Below are 12,040 nucleotides of genomic sequence, written 5' to 3' on the forward strand. Positions count from 1 at the left end.
TGGAGCTGGGCTATCATCCTGGGTCTGAGGTGATGCTGGGGGTGTAGGTCTGAGCAACACCCGGGGCAGAGCCCGAATCCCTGCCAGCGCTGTAGGCGGACTGGCCCTGGACCACCTGTGTCCAGGCATTTTTATGCACTGAGAAATAAACTTCAAACTTGCTTAAGCCTGTTACCTCGGGGGTTTTTCCATCACTTACCACCAGACCTTACCTCGACTGATGTCAATAGCTGTACCGACCCCATATGACTAGAGAATCTGACCATAATAATAGACTAATTAAATACCCACATCGTATACAGCCTTGGAGCTGACTTTTGCGTATAATTCTAAGGTGACTGAGGCTACCATTTGTGGTATAGAACAAAAGATGAACGTGATAATTAACAAGATAATTAACTTTCCTTTTCCCAGTTGTTACAAGAGACCAGAGGCCAAGGGAAAGAAACTTCTCTGACTCTCCACTGGGACAGTGTGTCCTGTGAATGCAATTAGCACCACAGCCACGTGAGCCAGCCGTACTGTGCACCCATCTTCTATTTGGCACTTCAGTGTTTCTGAAGCATCTTTTTCTTTTGTTTAAAGACCAAAAAGCCATATCTTAGTGCTTGCTTCAGCAGCACATTTACAAAAAGCCATATCTTAGTGGAAATCCTCTCATGCACAAAAAGTTTATTCTCTAGAAGACAGATATAAAAACTGTGAAAAATCTATCTTCTTGAAAGGCAAAATGTAGCTACTGAAAATCATTAATTCACTTAGAACAAATAACAGATTGCTGGGCAAAGCTGTTTATTTTGCAGGTTTTCTGATCTTAAGCTAGAGACTTATCAAGTCCTTCACTTTCAAGATTCATCACAAACTCAAGTGCCTTCAGGGGCCAAGTGGACAGGTTAAGTAGCCCCCACGTGGGGGTATGGGAAAATGGGGACCATCTGTGTTTCTGAACTGGGCAGCTTCAATCCAGCGATGAATGGGGTGACTGCGGGGGCAGGGACCAACATCATCAGAGCCTCTGATTTTTTTGGAAGAAGCCAAAATGCTTGCTTGTTAAATGCCATCTTCTGATATTCAACTCAAAAATTTAAAAACACAATGTGGACCAAATCAAACATCTCAGTGAAATGAGTACCACCTCTAGTTTAAAGTCTAGATACAACTGATCTTTTACAAAAGAGTTCATAAAATCAGATTTTAAAATGTACAAAAAATTTTACAAAATCAGATTTTAAAATTTAACTCTAATTTGGCCTTATTATATTGCTTTAATTGATTACACATTGCGTGTACCCAGCATAAAGGGTGAATAATAAATGATAATTTGTCAAGTAGAGAAGAGACACCCTGAATTAATTGCCAAGGGGAACCATCACATACCTTTAAAGCCAGATAGAACTTAACTGGGAGAAAACTCAGAGAAGTTGTAACTTTGTTTTCCCAGAATATCAGGGCCTTGGGGATAATCAAGAGTTTTGGTGACAACAGTGATGACCTGTCACCTGTCCAGGAGATGAAATTCCTTCTTCAGCTGAATTCAGGAAACTTGTCCAACATCTTTTATCTACCAGAAACAATGTTAGGTGCTAAGATCACAAAGGTGAGTGAATCAGTCTCTGTGTTCAAATAATTCACAGCTTAGCTGGGAGAAAAAAGCAAAGCAATGATAATACAATATCCTGTGTGTTGTTAAATCAAAATGCTATCAACTAGAAGATACACCATTATTTTTTTATAAAAAAATTTGTGTATTATTTTGGTAAATCTAAGAAAAAATTAATTAAACTGTGCTATCCTTCCAATTTTAAGAGGCATTCTGATTTCAGAGATACTTAAATATCATGGGCTACGGAAGTTTCGATCAAGGAGCAGAGGAAAGAGGTAATCTGACCACCTGAGCAAAGCAGGGCCCTCCAGCGACGTACTTAAGGCTGAAATTGGGAGTCAGACAACTTTAAGCTGTGTGACATAGGGCAGGTCACTCAGCCCAACCTCTTCTCCGACCCATAAAACACCGTAAAAACGGTAGCTACCCCACAGATCTGTTGTAAAGACTCAGTAAAAGTTTCACATAGAGTGTTCATCAGTGATTAGGGTGGAAGTGGTCAATAGAGGTTGGCTCTTATTAGCAGAGGTAATTAATGATAGGACTGGAGCTTGAAGAAAGAGTAGGGTTTTTCCAAGAGATAAGGGGGAAGACAAATCCCAGGGAGGAAGGAGAGCCTCTCGAGACCTGTTTCTGGAACATTCTGCCTGACCACTGTGCCATTCTAGGTGAGGTTTCTTACTTGGGGAATTCTAAATCTTTTTGACACCCTCTTCTTTCTCCTGCCCCCTCCTCCCCTGCCCTCCAGTCCCAGCACACCCACAAAGGCAGCTGGCTTCTCTCCGCTTTTTACTCAGAAGCTTGCCCCCTGGTCCTGTGCTCAGTCATCAAGTTGGTTCCTCGGAGCAACACCACGAGTTTACTCGCCTTCCCTTTCCCTCCTCACTCTCCCATCCCAGCCTCTTGCTGTCAGGAGAAGCCTTTGTCCCACATCCTTTGTCTAAGAGGATTAATTGCTGTTCCCTGGTGCCTGTCAGTTTCTTTTAGGGAACTACATGCAAATAAAGCTTCAGGTGGCCTTCCCTGATTTCCCAGAGTTCCCCAAGGGGGACACCCTGTTAGGACATTCACTCTGAATAACGTTTAGTAAGCCTAACGCCCTCTGAGGTTTAGAGAAGTCACCGGACTTCTCCAAATAACCGGGCACAGAAGTACCCAGTGAATAACAGAGCTGGCCCTGCTCAGGGTTTTGCTGAGTTACACTGCACCAGCAGTCACAGTGTTTGTTTTTCACCCTATAGGATTTCTATTCTCAGTATTATTTCTATTAACACAGTGCCCCTTTTTCAGAAAGCAACTAGTATCTTGAGAAAGAAACCCAGCCAGTCTTTGGATTTGAGTTCATGCATCCATTTATTCCAACACACATATTTAGTGAGTATCTGTTCAGGGTGGGGTACTCAATTACAAGTGAAGATCTGAGGTCAGACAAGATCAACATTGTCCTTATTCTCACAGAGCTTACAGTCCAGCAGGGGAGGAATTTTTTTTTAATTGAAATATAGTTGATTTACAATGTTGTGTTAGTTTCTGGTGTACAGCATAGACATTGAGTTATACATACATATGTGTGTATATATATACATATATATATGTTCTCTTCATTATTCTTTTGCATTATAGATTATTACAAGCTATTGAATATAGTTCCCTGTGCTCTACAGTAGGACCTTGTTGTTTATTCTGTATATAGTACTTTGTACCTGCTAATTCCAAACTCCTAATTTATCCCTCCCCATCTTTCTCCTTTGGTTTGTTTTCTATGTCTGTGAGTCTATTTCTATTTTGTAAATAAGTTCATTTGTGTCTTTTTTAAAGATTCTACATATAAGTGATATCATACGACATTTGGATTTCTTTTAATGGCTGCATAGTATTCCATCGTTTGTATGTGTGTGTGCGGCATGCACGCGCGCGTGTGTATGTATATCTCACAATTTCTTTATCTAATCATCCAGCAGGGGAGGAAATTAAAATCATTTCCAAGGCCCAGAGCAAAGGCAGCTTAGGGAAGTCTTCTCAGAGGGGGTTTCTGCCAAGTAGAGAGCAGTGATGGAGAGACTGAGCTACGTACAGGGATGGAGAAAGAGATGTGATAAATGAAATATGAAATGGTACTTTGCAAATGGTGTGACAGCTGATGTGTTAGATCGTGGGGTTTTTAAACAGACATCACTTTGCAGCTCTCCAATCTCTGTCCTGGGTCTTCCTTCCACCAAATTCTCCATCTCTACTCCTTTCTCAGAACAACCTCTCTTTTGTTTAGTGTAACTCTTGTTTTATGGATGTTTATTCTTTTGCTAAATTATTACGACACTCTTGGGTTGTGCTGGAGACCAGAGTCCTTTCTGGATGTAGAAGTGGCCAGATTATTGTACTGATTACCTGGGAAGAGAGAGCTCAGACCAGATCCTGGAGCTGAGACGGATGCAAGGGGGCTGTAGGGGAATTTGGTTTCTCTTGATCTTGATTCTGAACAATGAAATCCACATAGAAGTCAGGCAAGGGGTGGTTATAATAGTGTTTCCCAAACTTTTTGGATTGCGGTCCCTAGTAAGAAATAGATTAACATAGCAACTCAGAATACGCACGAATTACAGAAACGGTAGGTTCTCAAAGTCTATGTTTTGGGAAAAATTACATGTGATACATTTTGATACTTTGGATTTTGGATTTTGGTTAGTGTTTCTCAGCGTGAGAATCCATCAGTGGGTCACAAAGTCAATTCAGTGGGTCGAGATGAGCAGCTTAAAATTGAAATACAAGTATCCGTGCGGAGACAGAAACAGTGAAGAAGGCACCCCTACATTGTTGTCAGTTTACAGGAGCCAGAGTTTGCAGAGCCAGCATTTCCCAAGTCCCTGGTTCTTGCACGGTTACATGAAACTCAATCCAGAGCAGTGGTTGTGGCTGCAGATTCTGGAATACTGGCGCAAATCTTGACTCTGCTGCTCAGAGGCTGTGAGACACAGGACACAGACTCCTGCACTCTGCCTGCCTCCTGTGCAAACGGGAGACAAGGATTAAATGAATTAATGCAGTGTCTGGTGCATATAAACACTCAACCAATATTAGCCCTTATATTTCAATCTCTTTTATTTTCTCCTATTTGCTAATAGGACAAAGGGAAGAGTTATGAGCTGAAGGACCCTGGAAGCCAGCTTGCTAGGGGCAGCAGGGACCAACGTGAAAGGGGAAACTGAAACCAAGAGGGACCAGACTGAAGGTCCTTAGTCCTTCCAGTGCTAACCCTTGAATGTCTGGGCATTTCTTGTGTCTTTTTGTTTTTTTGTTTGTTTTGGTTTTGGTTTCTTTAAAAAAGCAGTTTCCCTTACAGTTCCTTTCTCTAATATCAACACACGTTTGACCCTACCTTCTGGCTCCTTCTCTAGATCAGATTCCAGTCTGTTACAGAAACTTGACTGAATCTGATTATTTCCCACCAAATTCCTACTTGATATTCCCTGAGGTTCCTCTCCTGGTTTCGGGTACCCTTCCTGCTTGTCAGTCTTCTGTTGGCTGCATTACTTCTTTCCTGTATGTAGCAATACAGGAGGGTCTGGGTTTTGTTTTGTTTGAAAATCCTAGGGTGTCATGAGAAAAAAATACTAAATAACAATATGAGAAGAAAAGAATGTATCCTGTCACATACCACCTCACAGAGGCAAAAGTATTTGGTATTAAAAAACTTTTAATGCCTTTGGTGGTATCCTTCTTAACCATTTCCATTCCATAAAATAACAAAACATTCACACGTGGGACACTCCCATAGGTGTATCTAGAATCTCATTAAAAAGAATTCCAATTTTGGGGATGACATACATAAAATATTTTATCAGCATGTACATAAAGAAATAGCAATTTAAAGGTTTCTTAAAATTGTTGCTTTGCAAGGAAAAATATAAATAGTGCTCTTTTTCAATATGTAGATCTTTAAAAAAGCACTAATTTTCTATAACCCTGCTCCACAGAACACAAACATTATTTTTGTTAAAATTGTTACAGACTTTACAAATTTCTTACATTTGATAATGACCATTAAAACCTTGTATGATATATTAAGATAAAATGTACAAATGATATCCAAATCAGAAATGTTTTTCAACTTAAGATAATTTTTCCTGAATAATACACGTTTATTTTTAACCAGCCCAGATATCAAGAGTTAAAGGTTAACATTCGTCATCACTCTTTCCTATGAAAATACTACAGTATTTTCAAGAAGAGTGTAAACAAACCATTGTTTCATTGTTTTATTTACTCTGGAGCTGCCTGGCAAGATTTCATGCTTTATCTAACTATTTGTCTTAATTCCAAATAAGTTTTCAAAAGTGAGCCTTCCTCTCTTCAATACTTCCTCCTTAGGGTCTATTTCCAAGGCCTATTTTTCCCGTTCTTTCTTCTTCCCCAAGACATGTGTGTGAGCCACTTCTTACCGTAACGTTTGTTTTGTTTTCTGGCTGTAAGAGTGATTTAAGACTCCTACAAGCCAGAAAAAAACTGTGGGCTCTTCGAGCCTTCCTTCCCTTTTCCTTCTACTGAGCCATCTTTTAACCAGAACTGTCACTTGTGGGAACACATAACAAGCATGAAAAGGCGCAGATCCGTTGGGCACAGGAAGGTGTCGTCACGTGAGCGGGAGGTGGTGGAAAGTCTACACGAGTGAAGAAGCGTTTGTATCTGTTTTCACAGATCAGCGTTTGTTAAACTTCACAGAGTGGCCTTTAAGTAGCCTCACTGAGCCAAAGCGGAAAGTCCAGTAGGAGGGGGACAGGCGAAAACCTCCAGGAAAACGCCGGGTAGGCGCCGCAGCCGGGCGGGGTCGCCGGGTGCCCGCCCAGCACCGAGTGGGAGCCGGAAGGGCGGCCCCGAGGGGGGCGGGGCCACGTCGGGCGGGTCCGGGGGGCGGAGCCTGAGGTGGCATAATCGAGAACGGGCGGGGCCGGTCCCGTGAGGGCGGAGCTAGGGCGGGGCGGGTTAGGAGCAAGGGCCGGTGGGAGAGCTAAGCCCTCCCGGCCGACCGGCCGCAGCACCTGATGGAGAGCGAGTGGTTATTTCCGCACGTGGAGAACTTTTAACGGACACGTGAGGGAAGGAAGGCAATGTGTGTGGAAAATCTCTCTCACGACCCTGGCGTCCCGCTCCAATCCCCTGGGCGACAGCTGGTTTGCTGTGTTCCCGGGGGTCTCTGCCAGCTCCTGCGGACCCCCCGCCCCAGCCACACGCCTAGAGCGCCGCTCTCTCAAGCAGCCCCGCCCCCGGCGTCCGGCCTGTGGCGCCCGCCCGGCGGCGTCCACGTAGGCCGTGTGCGCCTGCGCCCGGGCCCCGCGGCGAGGGGGCGGGGTCCTGAGGAAAGAGGAGTCCCTCCCGCCGGCGCTCTGGGGGCGGAGCCGTGGGGCGCGCGGCCGTCGCCCCGCGGCCTGACCTCCCCGCGTGGGGCCCCGTGACGTCACCTCGCTGTGACGCGCTCGCTGTAGGAAAACTGTAAGTGTCCGAGGACTCCTGCAGCTCCCCGGGCCCGCGAGCTCGCCGGCGCTTGCACTCCTGGAGCTGGTGGTGGCTGTCGGTTCGGATCCCGGGGCCACCCGGGAGGCCGCCTAACGCGGGGACGGGACAGGTGCCCGCCCAGGGCGGGAGCGCGCCCTCCGCGGCGAGGGGACGGGAGCGCAAGCGCGAGGCCGCGCCCGCGGGCAGGGCCCGCAGCTCGTCCCCCGGGCCGGCGAGGAGGCCGGGAAGGGGCGGTACGGTTGGGAGAGCCCCTTTTCCGTCTTCCCTAATGCGGGGACTGGATGGAATTTGACAGGCTGGGTCAGGGTTGTTGGCTTCCTTCAGAAGCTCCACATGCGGGCTTCCTCTGGAATCCCGAGAGTGACCAGGTCGCTGAGGACACGTTGAATAGATAGCGGCTTGCCGCCTCAGTTTCCTTGTTGTGTAAAATGGAGGATATACAGCCTCTGGGCTCCCTACTGGTCATCCCACGGGGCCGAGGGCGTTGCGGGACAACGTGAGGTAACACAAGCATGTGACCCTGTGGAGACAGGCGGTTATGCTGAGAACGCGGTGGCCCGCGGCCGGCAGACGAAGGTCTTGTAGGTAGGGGTCTTTTCCCCAGTTTTGCCTTCTCACCTCCCTCCCCTCATCTGATCATGGACCATGCTTTGAACCCGATGGCCGATCTGAACTGTTGTCACTGAACTTGGTGGAACAAGGATCAAGAAATCACTGGTACCATTATCACAATGTTCTTGTCAGTTACGAGGTCCCCTTGTCTGGTTTCCGCAGAGAAAATTTGAGCGTCCTGGAACGAGGACGTACTCAACACCGACACTGAATTTTAGGGGTTGTTGCTGTGTCGGTTGTAATATCGCGTCATCATAGCTGGCTGACTGACTTTCTTGGCTTGCCAGGGGCTGGTACATTATTGATGAGTTAGTGCTATGCTTGAATACTTCTCAAATTCCGGGACAAGGATTTGTCGGGAACTCTGAAGGGAAGACTATTGGGCACGCCCCAGGGTGTATTTATTCAGGAGATTGAGAGATCACATTTCTGTAAATTCGGCTCAAGGGCGTAACACCCTTCCATCTTAGTCTAAGGATCCGTAGAATCGGAAAGCAGGGGTTCGCATTTTTGCGCTGGCAGTGACTATCTTTGTGTCCAAAGATAAGTCACCCAGACTTGGAACTTTCTTTTTCCTCTCTAAAACGGGAGACGATGGTATGTCAGCTGTTGGCTTTTCAAGGATCAAATGAGATCATGAATGTGAAAATGAAAGGGTGGCTAAGTATGGTATTGTTACTAAGAAATTTACACTGGTCCCCTAGCCTGGATAAGAGATGTGTGCTTTCAGAGTCAGGTTCTGAGTCAGAACTAGAAATAGAGCAGCAGATAAGATGCAGTCTCCACCCTAGTGGAGCTTATGTTCCAGAGGGGAATCAGGCAACAGAGAATGGGGACATGATACTGTTTCAGAGTGATGTGTACAGTGAAGCAAAGGAAGGCAAGAACAACAGTGGGAGAGCAGGGCAGGTGGTTTCCGATGCGGTCAGGGGGTACTTTTCAAAGGAGGTGACAGTAATTGACTGAAGAGAGAGGAAGAGCCTGATGGAAGAACATTTCAGGCAGGAATGATCATCTCAGTAAACACTTACATAGAGCTTACTAAAAGAGGCAGCCTTCTAAACACTAAATGAATTTTTTACAACCTTCTGGGATATGTACTGATATCTCTATTTTTATAGATGAGGAAATGGACACACAGATAGGTTAAGAATTTGCTCAAGATTGCACAGCTAAAACATAAAAGGGACAGTATTTGAATTTGGGCAACCCGACAGTTGTACAGTCCTGCCTCACAGCTGGGGCACCAACAGAACAGTGCTCTGAGGTGGGAGCAAGCCTGAGGGGGCCAAGGCACAGCCAGGTGAGAGTGTTTAGGACACGGCAGGAAGGGGGAAGGTGGTGGTGGATGATGTGACAGGGCCAGACAGACTCTGGGGGCCCTTGTAGGCCATGGTGGCTTGAAGATGCTGCTCTAAGTGTGGTAGGAAAAACCTCTGGAAGGTTGGCATCCAGGGAGTAGCATGTGCTTTCAGTTTTGTTGGATGGAGAGTTAGCTGGAGGGCCGTGGAGGGGAAGTAGTGAGTGGGGAGATGGGAGGCTGTCCCCTGGGGGAGAGGTGCTGGGGTCTTGGGTGGGGGAGGTAGTTGGAGAGAAGATGGTAACTTTTGAAGCCAGAACTGCTGATGTGGGCTTACTAGTTGGCGTGTGAGGAAAAGGAAGGAGCAGTGACTTCTTCGGTTTTACGCTGGAACAACTGGATGAATAGTGGTGCTGTTTATGGAAAAGGGAGAAAGGGGTTTGGGAAGAAAACCGTGACTTCTGTTTTGGACAAGTTTTCTATGCTGCATGGGCACAGCAGCAGCAGCACTGGTGCCGGTAAAGACAGTGAGTGAGCCGTGGCCGCGTGAGCTGTGCACTCTGTGGGGTTTTAAGCATTTTTACGTATATGAATTCATTTAACCCTTAAAACAGTTCTCTGTGCTAGGAACCATTGGGATCCCCATTTTACATGCGAAAGGAGAGGCATAGAGAGGTTAAAAGTCACCTGCCTAGTGGGGAGGGGATGGCTCAGTGGTAGAGTGCCTGCTTAGGATGCACAAGGGCCTGGGTTCAATCTCCAGTACCTCCATTAAAATAAATAAATAAATAAACCTAATTACCTCCCTCCCAAAAAAAGGGGAAAAAAAAGTGACGTGCCTACGGTCATCCAGCTTGAGAGCGATGGAGTGAGCTGGGATTCAAACCCAAGCAGTCTGGCTTCAGAGTCTGGGCGGTTGGTCCCAGTAGCTACCCCTAAGTCGACACATTGAGTAGGCAGTTGGATGAATGAATATGAAACTTGGGAATGGTCAGGGCTGAAGACATGAAGACACACATTTCTGCTTCTGAAGAGAAAGCCTGCTTTTGGTCCTCATCTAAGCCTCGACTGGCAAGCCCGGGGCTCTGCTACCTGGCCTTTCAGTACTTGACTCTGTTCATGTAGCCAAGAGTCAGTACCCCACTTCCGGGAGTCTCCAGAGGGTGAGGTCTGCGGCCCTGGCCCTTCTTTGTCTCTAGTCCCTAATCCAGAGCCTGCCATGGAGGGGAGGCGAGGGATGACTTTGCAGGACACTGGGTTAGGTTTGGGGCCTTCAGAGATGAATAAAACATAGCTGCCTTTCTGGAGGAGCAGAATACAGGGAAGGACCTGCGGGAATAAAACTAGAGCAGGCTAAAGGCATCACTGCAGGCTGATGACTTCAGTCTGGCCTTCTGGCCACCCCCTTGTCCCAGACGCTCAAGGAGTAGGGCAAGAATGGGTCAAAGGAGACAGAGAATGAACAATCCTAGGGTGGATTTGAGGCTCCTGAAGTGTCCTTTTCAACAAAAGAATTACTCAGAGTGCGTCGGTTACTATATTTGCATTCGTTTTGTTTGGCAACTGTATAATTCTTACCAAATGAAATAAAATTCGATATTTGAATATCATGGGGGAGTGATGAGTTTTCCCAGTTCTGTTACCTCAGTGTTGACAAGGCGCGCTAGTGAAATAAGGGAGTTGGCTTGAAATGTTGCAGCTTGCGTACTAGAGGGTGACGGAGGGGTTGTGTGAAGCATTTAGGCAGGTTTCCACCGGTTTAAGTGTGTCCTGCCAAAGTTCCACACATTGGAGTAAGTTTGAGTTTCTCTGCTGATCGTCCCTTTAACATTGAGCAAGGTTTTTTGTCATGGAAAGAGGATCTGGTGCTATTTGCCATAGGTGGAATTGTAGATCGCATCTCTTATATGTGGAATGAGGTGGAAATGAGAAACTTGAACAATACAGACAAAAATAAGGATTTTTATTTCTGTCGATCTCTTTTAGGGCATACAGTAACCTCCACACATTTCTCATGAGTTTGTTTCTTCTTAATAGAACTATTTCAGATTCGAGCCATTAAAAGATTGTATACATTTACACCAGTGTAGATTTTATGATTGATTTCAGTTTGTTTCTTACAATATATAAAATTATCTTTTGTTTAGCTTTTTGAGCTTTCAGTGGGAGAGTTGACCTGAATAACCAGAACTCTATATAAACAGGAACCCTCCACAAGTACAGATGTGGAGATGTGCTGTCTCATTTTGCAGGTCACAAAATTTTAGATCTGCTGTTGTGACATCCCTAAATTTAATGCAATAGAAGTGATTAGTTTTTTTTTTTTAAATCACAATGGCGGTTAGCTTAATGAACATTACATGTGGTAGGAAGTAGAACTTTGTCTTAAATGGCCTGTTGATGTCTTAGGCTTTGTCATTGCCTTTTTAAATTCAAATATTATTTTATCACTTTCAAAGTTCAGGCTCTGGGAGAGCAGGTTGATGGTTATTTAATTGTATCAGGTAGCACCCAGCAGAGAGAAGGTAAGCCCTTCTACTTTTTTTTTTCTTTTTTTTTTAAGCCTTTTTCTTTTAAAGGAGCTACTTTATAAAATTTTATTTATTTATTTATTTAGATATTATTTAGTGGCAGTACTGGGGATTGAACCCAGGACCTCGTGCATGCTGAGCTTGAGCTCCCACTGAGCTATACCCACCCCCTCAAGCCCTTCTATTTGAAGGCAGCAGAAACCACTCAAACACTGATCAGATGAAATATAGCATCCTAGGTAACTTATCCAAATTTCTTTTACATTTACATAAGCAGATTTAAATACTACTATGTTATGTTAAGAGTACTGATGTAAATATATGGAAATTGCAGAAAACAATGTGTCTAGCCCACTGATGGTGTGTAGTGGGCATTATATATTCTTAAAATCCCACTTGTGTTTTTTTTTTATTTTTGCATATTTCTTTCAGCATATTAATATGATATATTTGCAGTAATAGCTGAATACTAGTTTGTGTACTTTT

At 45.1% G+C, this 12,040-nt stretch overlaps 1 protein-coding gene and 1 long non-coding RNA gene across 16 annotated transcripts in view; one reads left to right on the top strand and one right to left on the bottom strand.

Annotated features, from left to right (window-relative positions):
- Positions 1-4,197: 4,197 nt before the first annotated feature.
- On the bottom strand, positions 4,198-7,194 carry LOC141576018 (uncharacterized). Its single transcript, XR_012504179.1, has 2 exons — positions 7,057-7,194; positions 4,198-4,604 (listed from the first exon to the last, which is right to left on the bottom strand). It is a non-coding gene; the product is annotated as an uncharacterized LOC141576018 (long non-coding RNA).
- ZNF438 (zinc finger protein 438) overlaps positions 6,666-12,040 on the top strand; it is a 144,476-nt gene continuing 139,101 nt past the window's right edge. For 9 of the 15 annotated variants that reach the window (XM_074358132.1, XM_074358140.1, XM_074358131.1 and 6 more), the window contains exon 1: positions 7,704-11,793. The gene's annotated coding sequence lies outside the window, so the exon portion shown is untranslated. The other 6 variants (XM_074358126.1, XM_074358127.1, XM_045519254.2 and 3 more) reach the window with 4 other exon arrangements.

This window comes from Camelus bactrianus, chromosome 35 (assembly GCF_048773025.1).
Source record: "Camelus bactrianus isolate YW-2024 breed Bactrian camel chromosome 35, ASM4877302v1, whole genome shotgun sequence".
NCBI lineage: Eukaryota > Metazoa > Chordata > Mammalia > Artiodactyla > Camelidae > Camelus > Camelus bactrianus.